This window comes from Poromitra crassiceps, assembly GCF_964638095.1.
Source record: "Poromitra crassiceps genome assembly, chromosome: 14".
NCBI classification, from domain to species: Eukaryota; Metazoa; Chordata; class Actinopteri; order Beryciformes; family Melamphaidae; genus Poromitra; species Poromitra crassiceps.
The window spans coordinates 34694254-34712081 of NC_139633.1; positions in this window are offsets into that span (position 1 = coordinate 34694254).

A 17828-nucleotide genomic window follows, 5' to 3' on the forward strand; every position below is an offset into this window, starting at 1 on the left:
CACAAATGAGATAACACTGTCAGTCATGTTTCGGGTCTAAACACTAATGTATGAGAGTAGTTCTGAACGTAAACTTACTTTGATGTCACATCAGTGATATATATTGAATATATTGAGATCCTGCGTCCACTCCCTTCTTGTGAGCATGACTGCTCACTACAGTGTGGCAGACTGTAGTGAAAAGCTTCTCCATCCGCTAAGTGGTTTCTACTTTAGCCGTGCGTGACGACCGCATGTTTTTGATCATTGTCAGTTCCTCCAAAACATACAACTGTTGCTGTTTTCCACCTATGAGTATTGTTGCTTCCACACATGTATCTCAATCAAAGTAAAAGCTCTCTGCAGAGCCATGTCATTGTGACCTCATGACATTTTTAAGGATATTTCATATTATTTTGAAGAAGCAGCGGCCAAGATTTATCATCAGTGGACCGTCGCTACTCGCTACTAAATGTATTTTATTAAACCGGACGGACAAACCCTGTCTCACTCACACACACACGTTTGTCCTCCTCATTTTAGCCATCCTGGCTCGTCGTTCCTTCATGGTCAGGCCAGGAGGTTAAACATTTTAGGAAAAACATAAGCACAAGATTTAAGGGTGTTTTGTACAGCAAATTCTATTTTATGGACATCTTAACTCGGACTCTGAGGGAAATCTTAACCTAAGGTGCTTTGTGCAACTGGGCCCTGACCTTTAGGGGTGCTCCCCCTAAAGGTCAGGGCCACTTTCACCATTTATTTTTGGCATCAGTGAGAGATCAGACATCTAAACAATATAGTTCTGAACGCCCTCTCCTTCAAACTCCTCCCTCCGTGGGCGTGTCTGGTGGCTTTCAGCCTGCGTTTGTCACAAGCGAGTGTTCTGCTGCTGCTGCTGCGAGTTTGAGCAGCCTCCCTCCCTGGCAGCGAGTGTGGATAGGGCTCACTTGTTTCTTGGGTTTGAGAGCTTTGATGAAGCTTTGTGCGATTCTAGGCTTTATGCTGCATGTTTCAAAGTGTGTTTTCCACCCAGTCTATTTTTGGAATCCCCCACCGCCAGCTCCCAGCGCGATAATGCGCGAAAGTGAAAGCGTTTTCGCCAATCCATTTTACAGTAGAGAATGGTTTCCTTGCGCGTTACCCTACAGTTTTGGCTCTGCTTTTCCTAGTGTGGAGAGCACTGTCGCCACTTAGTGGGTCCGTGGAATGGGTTGTACACGTTCGCTGACTCCAATATTTTTATAGGAGACGTGGGGAGCGTTGATCCACGTCCCACCGTCAAAAAAAAAAAAAAAAATTTAAGCTAGATAACTCGTCTTTGGCAGTGAACCGTTGGATTCTGTAAGCCGAGATAACTCATCAATGGCAGTGAACGTGTTAAAATAGCCTAAATGTTAAATGGCTCTATATTCTGACAGCAATCACTGAAATAGAGTGTTTGGTCAGTAACTCCAAACCCCCCGCTGTACTCTGTCTCTCCTGTAGCCCTGCATGCAGGGGGGACGTATCGTCCACCTCCCACTATCCAATCAGAGAAATGTTGACATTTTCTGGGAAACAGAAGGTCAGATAGCGATGGCTCTAAAGGACTATAATGTATTTTTTCACCTCAAATCCAACAGTGCCACCCATGAGTAGGCAGGGCTACAGGAGAGAGACAGCATACAGCGGGCGGTTGGGAGTCTATGGAATTACAAAGTTCCTGTAATAACATAGCAGACTATTACATAGTTCCTGCATTTAGCCTTTTCAAGGGTATTTTTTCTAATTCAGTTGCACAGATATTGTGATGTATGGTAAATAAATCTTGCAATGGCAGAATCACCATATTGTGATACCATCATTATCGTGGGCAACGTATCGTGATAGTATCATATCGTGAGTTGTAACGTGTCCTCCTTTTTGGTGTTATGGAAATGGCCACCCTATGTAGGTTACATAGGGTTTACTGGGCAGCCCAGGTCTGCCTCTCAGTCTGGGGCTCTAACTAATGTTAGCCAGGCTGCCTGGTCTCTTCTGTATATCCTCACAACAGCTACGAGGAGAGGAGCTTGTGAACAACATCCCCACAGTAAAATGGGTAACAAATACTAAGGATACTATGATGACAGTGGTTTGGGGCCCCCACTCTAAGTCAGGCTTGGTGCACTTGGTGTAAATTCAAATCACCTACTTTTTTAGGCCCAGCTGGTGCACTCGGCTCCTGTGGGTCTTTTGGGGCCCTGTCGTAGATGCGCCCGGCTGCGGACGTGCGCGTTCACGTGAATACGTGCTTGTTGCCAAGCAACACACTTCTCTCAGACGAGCTCGAGACAGCTGACAGACAGCTCCAACTCGGCTCAAACTTATAGAGTTGTATTCAAAGCATATAAACATTCTCACAGCTCAATTTAACAGCGCCAACACAAACCAACAGAAACGAGATGCATGGAATTGGATCACAAGTGCAATCAGTACTGAATGCGATGGCAGACTGCGCACTGCGGGCAGTTGATGAAGTCAGGAAGAAATGGAAAGATCTTCCGACGCATCAGCTTTTAAAAACCCGCCGACGAGCGGAGGTCCTGCTCCCCAAAACGTCCATTTACAGCACATATCGATCGATATTTTTGGAGAAGATGCCCCCGCATCACAGGACTGAACGGCACTGACAGCACAGAGCTGTCAGTCCCGACAGCGCAGATCAAGATGAGACAGCTGTCAGTGAGTACGCCTTGGGTGTAACTTTTACGCCTGCTCCATACCAGACGTAAAAGTTACACCCAGGCACAGCGCATACAGGGCTTAAGACTACATGGTGCACTAGTCATAAAATTAAGAAAGTAGTATCTTTGAGTTCTACGTCGGACGTAGCGTTACACCTAGGCGTACGCCCAGCTGGTGCACTCGGCTCGAAGCGGCCCTGTCCCCGCTGCACTCCACTCTCTCGCCCCATATGCGACAGGCAGACAGGCAGGGATGCAAACCATTCCTCAGCACATATACGCGGTGGTAAAACATTTTTGAAGGGTGTCCTGGATGAGGTGTATGTTGTAGGCTTGTAGGCTACATGCTTTGCAGTATAATGTTAGTCTTCCGTCCCGTTCAAAGACGCAGGGGTATTTCACCTCGATGACCATTTCCTCGTCCTTTGTTTCCGTGCCGGGGGCTGCGGGCGGACGCGGTTCTTCGTTCTTCTTTGAATTATCATCTTGCAGCTCGATTTGTGATGTCGATGCTGAAGGAAGGTTAGCGACAGCGTTATTAGTCGGGGCTTGCCTTGGACCCATGCAGCCGCTGTGATTGTGTGCGAGCAGGCGGAGCAGCCACCTGTCCGAGTCAGTACTCGTTAAACACACCGCACGTGCAGCATGCATCACGTAGGTTCCGACTGGTAATTAGTAACATCGTTCCGATTGTAACAGCAATAAAATGTCACATATATGTCACTCACAACAAGTATTAAAACATATTTATTTGGTGTATATTTTGCTGTTTGCTGCTGTAGATATTTTTTTGCATGTTAAAACGTGGTTGCCCCTGGGGCAACCAAAGGCCAAGAAATGGTTGCCCTACTTTTTTTTCTGGTTGCCCGGGACAACCGGGCAACCGTTAATGTCGAGCCCTGCTTACACGTTCTAAATGATCTTATGAACCATTAACAACTCCTAAGTAAATGGTTTGTAATTGATATACCGTAATACGTATTTATAAATGGTACATCTATCATTTACAAAGTATGAGAATACAATCATTAAACACATTAGAGATTAGGTTATTAATCAGGAATAAAATGTTTATAACTGTGTTACTAATGCTTAGTGATGTATGAATAATGCTTTATAAATGATGAATTCATGATGAATTATGTATTTACTAATGGTTTATTAATACTTTATAGTGTATAGTTATTATAAAGTGTTACCACGTTGGGTGCTGCTCAGTGATTTTCACTGCACAGTGAGGTTATCGTTTCACAGCACACTGTGGGATATGTCGCTAGTAATCACAGTAACGTGAACGTTCACAATCATGACCACTAATCATTACATAATGTTAGGCAAACAACAGATGACTAAATAAATGGTTAATGATAATTGAATGACAACAATAGCCAATGAGCTGCATTGAGTCATTTGGTTAGAAATCCATGGTGCATCATGAGAATACGGCACTTTAATTGAATTAAACTTAATTGTAAATTGTATTACTAATGTATCAAACTTGGGGAGTGCGCTTAGGGGGGCCTGATGGAGTGCAGTGCTGAAATCTTTTGCAATTTGGCAAAGCGCCACCTACTGGCAACACAGAAAGTAGTTTATCTCAAGAACTGTTCTTCCGATTGACTTCAAACTTGGGGATTGCACTGCTGGGAACCTGACAGAGTGCAGTGCCTAATTTAATGCTATTTGGCATAGCACCACCTATACTTGAAAACACAAAAAGTGGTTTATCATTTATGAGTGCTAAATGGAAAACATTCTAAAGTTGTTTGTCTCCATCACTAATTCTCATGCAGACTGAGTGGCTGTCAGCTGTCAAAGAGAAGCTGTGAAGCTCTGGCCTCAGTTCTCAGCTCCCAGTCCTCCAGTCTGAGAGAGCTCGACCTAAGTGACAACGAGCTTCACGATTCAGGGATAAAGCTGGTCTCTGATGGACTTCAGAGTCCACACTGCAGACTGGAGACTCTCAGGTAAGATCCATTCACAGCTTTCCTCATGTGATTTGACACGGCTCCCACAGCTCATCAAATATGGCATTCACAAAAAAAAATTATTTGCAAGACATTGTTGAGTGACACTCTCTCCCTCTTTCCCTCTCTCTGACACACACACACACACACACACACACACACACACACAATTCTCTCTCTCTCTCTCTCTCTCTCTCTCTCAACACACACAAATGAGATAACACTGTGAGTCATGTTTCGGGTCTAAACACTAATGTATGAGAGTAGTTCTGAACGTAAACTTACTTTGATGTCACATCAGTGATATATATTGAATATATTGAGATCCTGCGTCCACTCCGTTCTTGTGAGCATGACTGCTCACTACAGTGTGGCAGACTGTAGTGAAAAGCTTCTCCATCCGCTAAGTGGTTTCTACTTTAGTCGTGCGTGACGACCGCATGTTTTTGATCATTGTCAGTTCCTCCAAAACATACAACTGTTGCTGTTTTCCACCTATGAGTTTTGTTGCTTCCACACATGTATCTCAGTCAAAATAAAAGCTCTCTGCAGTGCCATGTCATTGTGACCTCATGACATTTCATATTACACACACACACACACACACACACACACACACACACACACACACACACACACACACACACACACACACAGGGCCCAGTTGCACAAAGCTCCTTATGTTAAGATTTCCATTAGGGTCCGAGTTAAGGTGTCCATAAAATAGAATCGACTACACAAAACACCCTTAAATCTTCTCGATAAGGTTAAACATTTTAGGGAAAACATAAGCACAAGATTTAAGGGTGTTTTGTACGATTCTATTTTATGGACACCTTAACTCGGACACAGGTACAAAGTAACATTTGCTTTGTAGGCATAAACACAAGTAAAATAAAACTAGAAAAGTGCACTCAGTAGAGTGCAGATCTCCACCAGGTGCTGCTACACCTCACCATGGACAAACCCAAACCCAACTGCTAAGAAAACCACTTGCAGATTACAAGGCAACATTAATATTGTTTAAAGGTGCATTCAGCGATGTTTTTGTGTTAAAATAGCCTAAATGTTAAATGGCTCTATATTCTGACAGCAATCACTGAAATAGAGTGTTTGGTCAGTAACTCCAAACCCCCCGCTGTACTCTGTCTCTCTCCTGTAGACATATAGTCCACCTCCCACTATCCAATCAGAGAAATGTTGACATTTTCTGGGAAACAGAAGGTCAGATCGCGATGGCTCTAAAGGACTATAATGTATTTTTTCACAATTGTGAATTGAGACTGGCTGCCACAGCTGTCAATCATCCCTTTGTATATCGTCAAATAACTACTTAAAAACAAACTGATCAGAAACACGACCACTTGAACATGATTAGCATGATAAGAATGATCTAAAATGATAGAAACCACCTTTGGGAAATAATATCTGATGTGTACGTTGATTGTTTAGTTTGGCTCATTTCCCACCCACTAACATGGCGGAGGCGGGACTTGTGACCTATACTGGGACTGACCGCCAGGGCGGCGATCTAAGATGATTTGGCCTCACTGAAAAGAGCTGATATCCTGTCCATTCTTTTTACAGTCAATGATCTATACCTCCATATAATGAAACTGTGTGTGTGTGTGTGTGTGTGTGTGTGTGTGTGTGTGTGTGTGTGTGTGTGTGTGTGTGTGTGTGTGTGTGTGTGTGTGTGTGTGCAGGCTGTCAGGCTGTATGATCACAGAGGAAGGCTGTGCTTCTCTGGCCTCAGCTCTGAGCATCAACCCCTCCCATCTGAGAGAGCTGGACCTGAGCTACAATCATCCAGGAGCCTCAGTGAAGGTCCTCTCTGATGGACTGGAGGATCCACACTGGAGACTGGAGACTCTCAGGTATTGAGAGACAACGCCTGCTAGAAGGCTGAGAGTCACACACATCTTCTCTGTCTCAGTGAGAAGAGGAGGAATCTGCTCATCTGACTTTGTTTATTCCTCCAGTGTGGACCATGGTGGAGCGCAGAGGCTGAAACCAGGTGTGAGGAAATGTAAGTGTGTATTTAGTTTGATTCATTAACAAACTAACTTCAATGTCAGAATCAGAGTTATTTTATTCACCAAGGTATGTTTTCACTTACAAGGAAACTGACTTGGTGTGACCGCCTCATTTTAGTTGTATGAACGACCGTGGACAATAGCTCCCTCTTGAGGGACTTTCTAAGAGACTTAATGTGAAAGCAGCTGTGAGCCTATAACCATTATGACTTATAAGCGTATATAACTCTAACCCTCCTGAGGGACTTTCTAAGAGACTTAATGTGAAAGCAGCTGTGAGCCTATAACCATTATGACTTATAAGCGTATATAACCCTAACCCTCCTGAGGGACTTTCTAAGAGACTTAATGTGAAAGCAGCTGTGAGTCTATAACCATTATGACTTATAAGCATATATAACCCTAACCCTCCTGAGGGACTTTCTAAGAGACTTAATGTGAAAGCAGCTGTGAGCCTATAACCATTATGACTTATAAGCGTATATAACCCTAACCCTCCTGAGGGACTTTCTAAGAGAGAACAGTTCAAGTTAAAAAATATAGCTGCACGCGGCAATTGAGGCGTCCAGGCACAATTTGAAAAGACAGACAGAGAGACAAAACATTACTACTGTAGGTATATAGACACATATAGAGATAGAGAAATACAGATAAGATATGAACTTTTTGCATTTTTAGCACCCACTAGTGGTAGTTTGGGTGTGTTCCAGCAACACTGCTCAACATGTCTTACTTTTGGTGGGATTTGATGAATGGATTATGAGTTCTGGCTAGTTTAGTGTTAGGAGGACATGTTTCGTTAAAGCGTTGGGGCCCTATAGCGTACACCGGTGCAGAAGGCATCTGCGGTAGCGTTTGCGTCTGTGCTGGCTCTCTTTCCTATCGTCCACCTGCACACGTCACCTGCAGGCCGTGCGCCCGGTGCCGGGAAGATAGCAAGCAGCTTTGTGCTCCCAAACGCACCCGTGGGCGTGCTGCTCTGAAAAGTAGGTGTGTCCATGGAAAATCCTGACACACTGCCATCGTACAGATTAGGGATGCACGATATATCGGCAATCATATCGGTATCGGCCAGTATCGGCCGATTTTTTAACATATCGGTCATATCGGTATCGGTCAGATGTTGCAATGTTAATATCGGTTATCATTATCAGCCAAATTCTTCACATTGATATGAAATAATGCAGTAAATCTATGATTTATGGGCTTTTCCAAAGGCTTTGCAAATAAAGAAATGCATAACTTTTTCAAATTCAGTGTTAACATGTGTTTTTCAGTATGTACAAAATGTGATGATCATAAAAATGTGGTTTTATACAGATCATATCGACATCGGTAAATATCGGTTATCGGCCATAACAGCAATGTTAATATCGGTTATCGGCATCGGCCAAAATTTTCATATCGGTGCATCCCTAGTACAGATGAGCACAAACAACTGTGTTTAGACGAGCTGAGACCACTTCTTACCACAATCTACACCTCTCTCTCTCTCTCTCTCTCTCTCTCTCTCTCTCTCTCTCTCTCTCTCTCTCTCTCTCTCTCTCTCTCTCTCTCTCTCTCTCTCTCTCTCTCTCTCTCTCTCAGGTTTATAACTTCATAAAGAAATTAAAGACCCACTTATTTAAAAAACCCTCAAATAGTAATATAATATTACAACTACTACTACTAATAATAAATAAATAACTTTATTTATATAGGACAAATCGGCATGACATCACAACAACAAAAACAGCACTTAGTGAACTCAGTTAACTAGTATGAGTTGTGCCAAACAAACGTTAATATCTCAAAAACTATCCATCACATCACTTATATTTAGACTTTGTGAGTGAGAGCAGAAGTAGCTCAAGAGTTTTAAGTATAATATATGTATGTTGTGTTAAAGTTGTGTGAACTGTCACAGTTTTGTGTGGATTTAGTCTAAAGTCCAGCCTGCTATGTGAGACACACTCAAGGCTGGTCCCATTATAAAGGCTGAAAAAAGCATCAAACATAAACTGATTTCTCAAAGAGTACAAACGATAAATTAAAGCTGAGTTAAGATAAAGTCCTAAAAGTGCTGACTCGTTGAAAGTTTAAGTGGAGTGTTAAAGTATGAAGGAGCAGTTAGAGGTCAAAGAGGGCGTGGTTTCACATTGAACTCTGTTTAAAACCAACAGCAGTTTCCTCCAGAAGCTGTGAAGCGGTTTGTTCCAAACAGCCTGATCCCTCATCCAGCAGCTTTCATCAGATCAAATACAGCTCAAAGTGCTTCACACACACACACACACACACACACACACACACACACACACACACACACACACACACACACACACACACACACACACACACACACACACACACACACACACAGGGCCCGAAATTAGAGCCCGTCACCCGCCAATGGCGGGCATATTTTAGCTTTGGCGAGTGACATAAAAGGTCTGTCCGCCACGTGGCGGGTAACAAAATAGTCATGTAAAATAATTAAAACTGCGGTGTGTTTTGGTCTTACGACAGTCGCCTTTATTGCAGCGATTGCAGCCCCCAATCTCTCCTTGCGCGTCATCTCCGGCCTCATTTTTGGCTTGTTTTGGCCGACGTCACATCCGCTACTCTTCTGTCCTGACTGGCCGTGGCCATCTGCATTCTGCAGCGCCTGCTTGCACTGCAGGGAGCTAACGTTACGCCGGTCCGCCTGCTATAGCTAACGTTAGCTTGATTTAACGTTAAATGGGTTACAATGTGGAACCATATCGAGGGAGTAAGCCGGCCGCTAAAAAGAAAACCCACCGCAGCTTTCTCCGACCACGAGCGGGACCACCTAACAAAATAAAGTTTCGGGAGGAGTGGAAGTTTGGCGATAGTTTGATGTTTCAAGAGACTGGCTACAGTATGATGCTGGGGCTGTACTACAGCCCCAGCATCATACTGTAGCCAGTCTGTAGTGATGAGTTGTTCCGTGTGCCGCAAGTATGCCAAAAAGAAAAATAGAAACAACACGTTTGTCATCGGTAGTAAATCAATGAAGCTGGAAGCCGTTTGTGACCATGAACAGAGCCAGTGTCACACATAGGCTGCAAAGAGGAGAAGTAGAGAGAGGGTGAGGAGTCTGAGGAGTTATGTTTACAAAACCTTCAAATTTACTTATGTTCTGTTAAATCCTGCAAAGAGGGTAGAGAGTGAGGAGTCTGATGTTTAACATTAGGTTACAATTTAAGCTCAAGATTGACTTGACATGTATTGATAAGATTGACTTGACATGTATTGATTAATCAATCATCAATCAATATATTAAAATAATTAGCTTCAAATTTTACTCTGGCCTCTTATTTAAGTGTGTATTCTTCAACGTAATATCTTATCTACTTGAAATGTACTGAAAAAAATGTATATATATGGATATATGTGACACAAAAATGCGTTTTTTTTTTTGGCCGGTAAGAAATATGCTTGGCGGGTAGATTTCTTCCATCTACCCGCCACTGGCCGGTGGGTCAAAAAGTTAATTTCGGGCCCTGCACACACACACTAGGGTTTAATCCCGGGAAACGGGATTCCCGGGAAATGGCATCCAACCCATTTCCTGTTTTCTGGAAAATCAATGACGGGAAACCGGGAAAAAATGTTGTTGTATTTTTACATGCAGAACATATTGGAATAGGCCTATATTTAGAAATATGCAGACAGTTTACTTTCTTAAATGATGTAGCCTATGTTTTAAAATAACATGTAATATATTAGGCTACTGTAAGCATTGTAAAGTCATTAAATGATCACGATGTACATGTATAGACCTTATTCTCTAACCCTGGACAGCGGCATATTGTTGACATACCGTCCTGCGCGCACACAGCGCTGCAGCTGACAACTAGTAACAGCCTTATTGTCGTTTCTGTTCCATTACAAAATAGCGATGCTAATGACACCAATAAAAACCCCACAGTTGTTATTTGTATGCTGCCGACGGCAGCCGTTAATGCCTGTAATAAATAAACAAAAGAACGAGGTGAACAGACTTTGCTGTGAGGAGCTGTCAGAACGTTTCACCTGTCTCAACTAACTATCCACACCTCTCCTGTGCTGCTAACGTATCCTCAGTGTCGCTCCCTTCACGTCTGAGGACGGTAGAGATAGAAACAAACCACGGGGACTTTATTGCTGTCATTACTACAGCCATGCCTAACGCAGGTCACCATCCGAACACAATTGGAATGATACAGGTAACGCTAACAGCGGCTAACTTCCTATAAACGCTGCTCCACATAGGCTGTCACTTTGAGAGCTGCTGCGTTATGTCAACAATATGGCGGCGGTGGGCGTGCCAGTACGTGAGTGACGTCAATCGAATAAGATCTATAGGCATTTCAGAGACATCAAAGTGAATCAATCAACCAACAATCAATCAATTTTCTATTTATATAGCGCCAAATAACGAGGTATTGCAGGCAGATTTTAATACTATCTTCTCTGACAACAATGCTATAGCCAGTCATTTGAAATTTGATATCCTTTGCAGAGTGGAATTAATTTCTGATTTTATTTCGGCGTGTTTTGGCCATGCGCCTTTGTGCGCTGTGCGCCGGTGGAACACAGACTGAAAGCTTATTGCACAACATAGCCTAATAAACACAAAGCCCACGATGTTTCTTTTCTTTTCTACACTTCTGACTTGCTTGAGGGGATTGTGTCATGACCGTTAATGCAGTAGCCTACGAGACGGAGATTGAGCACCGTGCAAACTTCACCAGCTGTGAAAACGACAATCAGCCCAGCCGTGCGTCCTCGGTTCGTGTGCCCCAGGTTGGGCAATGGGCATGATGGTCTGGTTGTAGGCGATGTCCGTGCACAGAGGGGTGGAGATAGTCTGATACAGCCGTGCTCCGGTATGCGGTATGGAGATGTCTGGGCACGGCTGGAAGACGAGCAGTGCAGCCGCCAGAGCGCAGCGCAGCAGCCCATATAAAAGCACACGTTGACAGGTATCAGACAGCATTGATGTTGTGCGTAAAAGAGCGTGAAAACAGGCTGATCGACGCGTTTACGACTCCATTCCTTCCACGGCAGTTTCCACAACTCTCTAAGAAAATATTTAGCCTAGGCTACTACAGGATTTATTCATACGTCAATCCAGGCGATTGGTGAATTATATAAACTCTAACGGCACTATATAGCCTAATACATATATAGGTGCAGCCTACTAAAAACAGCCTAAAAAGTTAGTTAAATTGTGATGTTTTGCCTTAGTTAATTAATATGAATGGCACCAAATAATACATTTGTCAGGTTGGGAACTAATAGGTATATTTCTCCTTGATGTATAAAAAAAAAGAAAAATGAATTCGGATTCCCGGGAAAGAGGTCTTAATTTCCCGTTTCCCGGTATGGCTCATTTTCGGGAAAAATATTAAACCCTAACACACACACACACATAGACACACACACACACAAACATAGACACACACACACACACACACACACACACACACACACACACACACACACACATAGACACACACACACACATAGACACACACAGGGCCCGAAATTAGAGCCCGCCACCCGCCAGGCGGGCATATTTTAGCTTTGGCGAGTGACGATCAGGGGTCTGTCCGCCACGTGGCGAGTAATGTTTTCACCGTCGCACTTTGGTGTTGTGGCTTCTCCTCTCCTCTTATCTGCCTGCTGCTGTCTGAATTTCACAGAGGTGGGGGCTGAGCGCTCCTCTCTCTCTAACACTCTGACACACACACACACACACACACAGCAAAGTGTGCTGTGTGTGTGTGTGTGTGTGTGTGTGTGTGTGTGTGTGTGTGTGTGTGTGTGTGTGTGTGTTGAGCAAACACCGCTACACACGAATCAGCCACACTGCGTGTCTCTCAAACTCTCCTCCGCTCTCCTACATTCGTTGCAGTTGCGCCCTCACGAGTGGTCAAGCAGTTAACTAGTACTAGTGTACATGTATCCGTTGTGGTGTTTTGTCCCGTGTACTTCACCTACGGAGTCTTTCTCCTTCTGGTAACTTTACATAGTTTTCAGCTGTATTGACTTTGCTTCACTTTCATGCACGCTGTCGCTCGACGGTTCTCTCTCTCTCTCTCTCTCTCTCTCTCTCTCTCTCTCTCTCTCTCTCTCTCTCTCTCTCTCTCTCTCTCAACTGAAAACAATTAACCCCTTTGCTGCCTCCCAGGTGCAACAGTACCCTCACTCTCTCTCTCTCTCTCTGTTAGTATTGTATAGCTGTAGTTTTGTAGTTTAATGTTAGTATTAGCCTATTACTGTAAATGTACTACAATTTTGGTTGTCTTATAGTGTTGTGCTGTTGGTGTTATTAGCATTAGTGTTTGTCTTCAGATGAATTATTAGTATTAATTAGGGGTGGGAATCGCTGAGTAGCTCACGATACGATATCGTCACGATACTTGGCCCTCGATAACGATATATCACGATACTGCGATATATTGGAAGACGATACATCACGATACCTGTGTAACAAGTGAAAAAACTACCTCTGAAGGCAAAAAATCATGTATTATGCATTTATTAGCAGAATTGACATGAACTCTCTGAGTTCACTCACTCACTCATACCATTTTCGATACCACGGAGGAAAAGTTACACATTAAGTCTTTTTATTATTACTATTAAAACAAGAAAACCTATATAACCTACCTACCTATTTAATTTCTAAAAGTAGATATTAATGATCAAACATTTCCATTCATGTAGCCTACAGTAGTTATGTTTTTGTTTCAACTACAAACATAAATAAAGTCAACTTGAAACTATGTTTCAACTACCACACACAGCATAATATTTTAGCCTGTTTATTAAAAAAAAAAAAAAAAAAAAAAAAAAAAAAAAAAAAAAATTAATAAACATATCGATACTTGGCGCCAGTGTATCGATAACGTATCGCGGGTGGAAATATCGCGATAACGTGGGTATCGATATTTTGTCCCACCCCTAGTATTAATGTTACTGTTAGTGATAGTAGATGTACGTATACGTGACACAAAAATGTGTTGTTTTTTTTGGCCGTTAAGAAATATGCTTGGCGTAGGGCTGGGCGATATGGCCTCTAAAGAATATTGTTTTTCAGCTATATCGCGATACACGATATATATCTCGATATTTTTGAAATCTCTCATAAATGCTCACTTTAACCCTTCAGGGTTATTTTCGGGAAAAATATTAAACCCTAACACACACACACACATAGACACACACACACACACACACACACACACACACACACACACACACACACATAGACACACCCACACATAGACACACACACACACACACACACACACACACACACACACACACAAAGACAGTGCTTCACACAAGACATTATTCAAACCATAAGAAATAAGATCATAGAAAAGACAAACCATCTCACTCTGCCCATTGATTGAGACAATTATGCATGAGGAGATTCTGTTCCAACACACGCACACACACACACACACACACGCACACGCACACACACGCACACGCACACACACACACACACACAGACACACACGCACAACACATAGACACACACGCACAACACATAGACACACACGCACACACACATGCCCACACATAGACACACACGCACACACACGCACAACACATAGACACACACGCACACACACATGCCCACACATAGACACACACGCACACACACAGACACAGACACACACACATGCGCACACATAAACACACACACAGACACAGGCACACACACATGCCCACACATAGACACACACGCACACACACAGACACAGACACACACACATGCGCACACATAAACACACACACAGACACAGGCACACACACATGCCCACACATAGACACACACGCACACACACAGACACAGGCACACACACATGCGCACACATAGACACACACACATGCGCACACATAGAGCAGGGCTCGACATTAACGGATGCCCGGTTCCGGGCAATCCAAAAAATTGACAACCATTTCTTGGCCTTTGGTTGCCATAGTGGCAACCACGTTTTAACATGTAAAAAATGAGCACAGCAGCAAACAGCAAAATATGCACCAAATAAATATTTTTTAATACTTGAGTGACACGCTGACATTTTATTGCTGTTACAATGGGAACGATGTTGCTAATTACCAGAAGGAACCCAGTAGACACGTGCGGTGTGTTTACTCAGGTCAGACGCTGCGCGCACACCGGCTCAGCTGCAAGCACACGTTTGATATGGCCAAACAGATAGAAGTTGTCTGGCTGTGTGAAAGCCCCAACTAACGTTAACCTGGTGTGGTGTCAACATCACAAATGAACCAGCAAGAAAGATGATTCAACTGACAAATAACCAGATGAACCGCTTGCACGAAAAAACAATGGCATTTGAGAAAAAGAGGACAACCGTGTCAGGAGAAACACACCTACTCGTAAACTATGGACTATTTCAGAAGGAACAAACAGCTCCGAGACAACAGCCGTGGCTCAAAGGTGTACTTTCATTTGAGATTGGTGAATGTAGGAAGAAGAAGTAAGACCGCAGACTGTGTGGAATTTCCTGATTACAGCGGTAGGGGAGCCCCTTTATAGTTGTGCGTCGCGGCTAACTGCAAAGTATGCATATTAGATTTCTAACGTAACGAGGCGAAGTGCGTCTGAACTGCACGCGGAAAGTATTCCACGAGAAAACACCCGCGTGTCATACATACTGTACGCAGCCCATGAGATCGGGTTGGAGAGAGAGAGAGGGATTGCGGCGGGGACAGAGCGGGCGGGCCAAGGCCGCTTCTGGGCCTTTTGGGGCCATCGACATAAAAAGAGATATCATTAATATATATCTCAATGTTTGGGGCCCCATGCAAAAGTTTAGAGTGGGGGCCCCAAACCACTGTCATCATAGTATCCCTGAATGAACATGAATGAGAGGCATAGGCTACTTCATTATCAATAACGCTTTTAATTAATAAATTAAGCACAATATGAACAATAACTGTAAAAAAATATATGAAAATGAAAGTTCACAAATATTAATTAAACAAATCCTTTCAGTGCAAATGCATTATAAAAACAAAAAATAACTAAGATTTGTTTAGAAAACAAAATTCCACAAATGTATTATTATTATTATTATTATTATTATCATTATTACTACTACTACACCCGGTGCGCGCACTGAATAGGCCTATTATACTATATACTATAGACTATTATACTATATACTATAGACTATTATACTATATACTATAGACTATTATACTTACTTTTCTGTCACATCGTCATTATTAAGCCGGCTTATCAGAATCAGAATCAGAATCACTTTTATTGCCACAGTATGCAAGTTACATAGGAGGAATTTGTCTTAGTGTCTGTCTGCAGCGTAGTGGTCACATCAATATACAGAGATAAGAAGTAGGAAAGCTAGATAAAGACAATCACAACCTTGCAAGTGCAATCAAATCAAGTAAATATATACAATATGTACATGAGTGGTGAAGTGTCCTGTGGATGATAAATATGAATTTACGTTGAATTTATATGAGATTTACAGTTAAATAGACGTTAAATAGGCAGTGGATTTACATGAATTTACAGGCTAAGTTAAATAGGCATTCAATGTGCAGGGAATTTACATGAATTTACAGTCCCAGTTAAACAGGCATTAAATTAGATACAAGTTCCAGTTTTATGGGGGGGGGGGGGGGTTCAGTTGAGTTTAGGAGGAGGTAGTGAGTTTGTGTGTGTGTGTGTGTGTGTGTGTGTGTGTGGGGGGGGGGGGGGGGTTGTTAGTGAGGTCCTTGGTGGAAGGCGTTTCCGGGCGTTGTTGGTGAGGCTGATGGCGGTTGGGAAGAAGCTGGTCTTGTGGCGGGTGGTTCTGGTCTTGGCAGACCTCAGTCTCTTGCCGTGGGGGAGTGTCTTAAAGAGTTGGTGGCCAGGGTGGGAGGGGTCAGCCATGATCTTGCGAGACCGCTTCAGTGTCCTGGCTGCATGCAGGTCCTGGAGGGATGGCAGGTTGCATCCGATTATCTTCTCAGCACAGCGGATGATGTGCTGAAGTCTGTTAGTGTCTTTGAGAGTGGCAGCAGCATACCAGACGGTGATGGAGGAGGTGAGGATGGACTCAACGATGGAGGTGTAGAAGTGCACCATCGTGGCCTTTGGCATTTTGAATTTCTTCAGCTGCTGCACAAAGTACATCCTCTGCTGTGCCTTCTTGATGAGAGCTCTGATGTTCAGCTCCCATTTTAGGTCCTGGCTGATGATGGTCCCCAGGAAGTGGAAGGACTCCACAGTGTTGACTGGGGAGTCACCCAGGGTGATGGGGGAAGGTGGTGCTTTGTTCCTCCTTATGAATGCATAGTATCATTATTACTCAAAATATAAAGCGACCAAAAATGGCAACCATATTTTTATTCGGGCAACCAAAAGCTCCTGCCAGGTTGCCACTCCAGCAACCACTTTTAAAAGTTAATGTCGAGCCCTGTAGAGACACACGCACACACACAGACATGGGCACACAGACATGCGCACACATATACACACATGCACACACACACACAGACACAGGCACACACACATGCGTACACAGACACAGGCACACAGTCACACACACATGCACACACATAGACACACACGCACACGCACACACACACACACACAGGCACACACACACATTGACACACACACACACACACAGACACAGGCACACACACATGCACACACACATGCACACACACACACACACACACACACACACACACACAGGCACACACACAGGCACACACACAGGCACACACATAGAAACTAGGGATGCACTGATCGATCGGCACGTGACCGGAAATGGCCGATTTTCACGTGATCGGCCTCGATCGGTGATCTGCGCCGGTCACTCTAAATAGCCGATTCTGTGAGCCGATTTTCACATGACGTGCGCGCACCCCAAAGCACCGAGACAGGCACCCAGCCACCACACCACACACGCCAGCATACCTTCCTCGTTGTGGATTTTTTTCACCGTCAGTGAAGTAGACAAATCTCGCAGTTTGTCACACATGCAAGTCGAAAATAAGCCGTGGAGACAGAGATGCGGCCGAGTCCCGCTCGGCTGGAGTCCAGTCTGAGCGGCTCGCTTCACCTCACTGGCCCCCCTCTCTCTGCTCTCTCT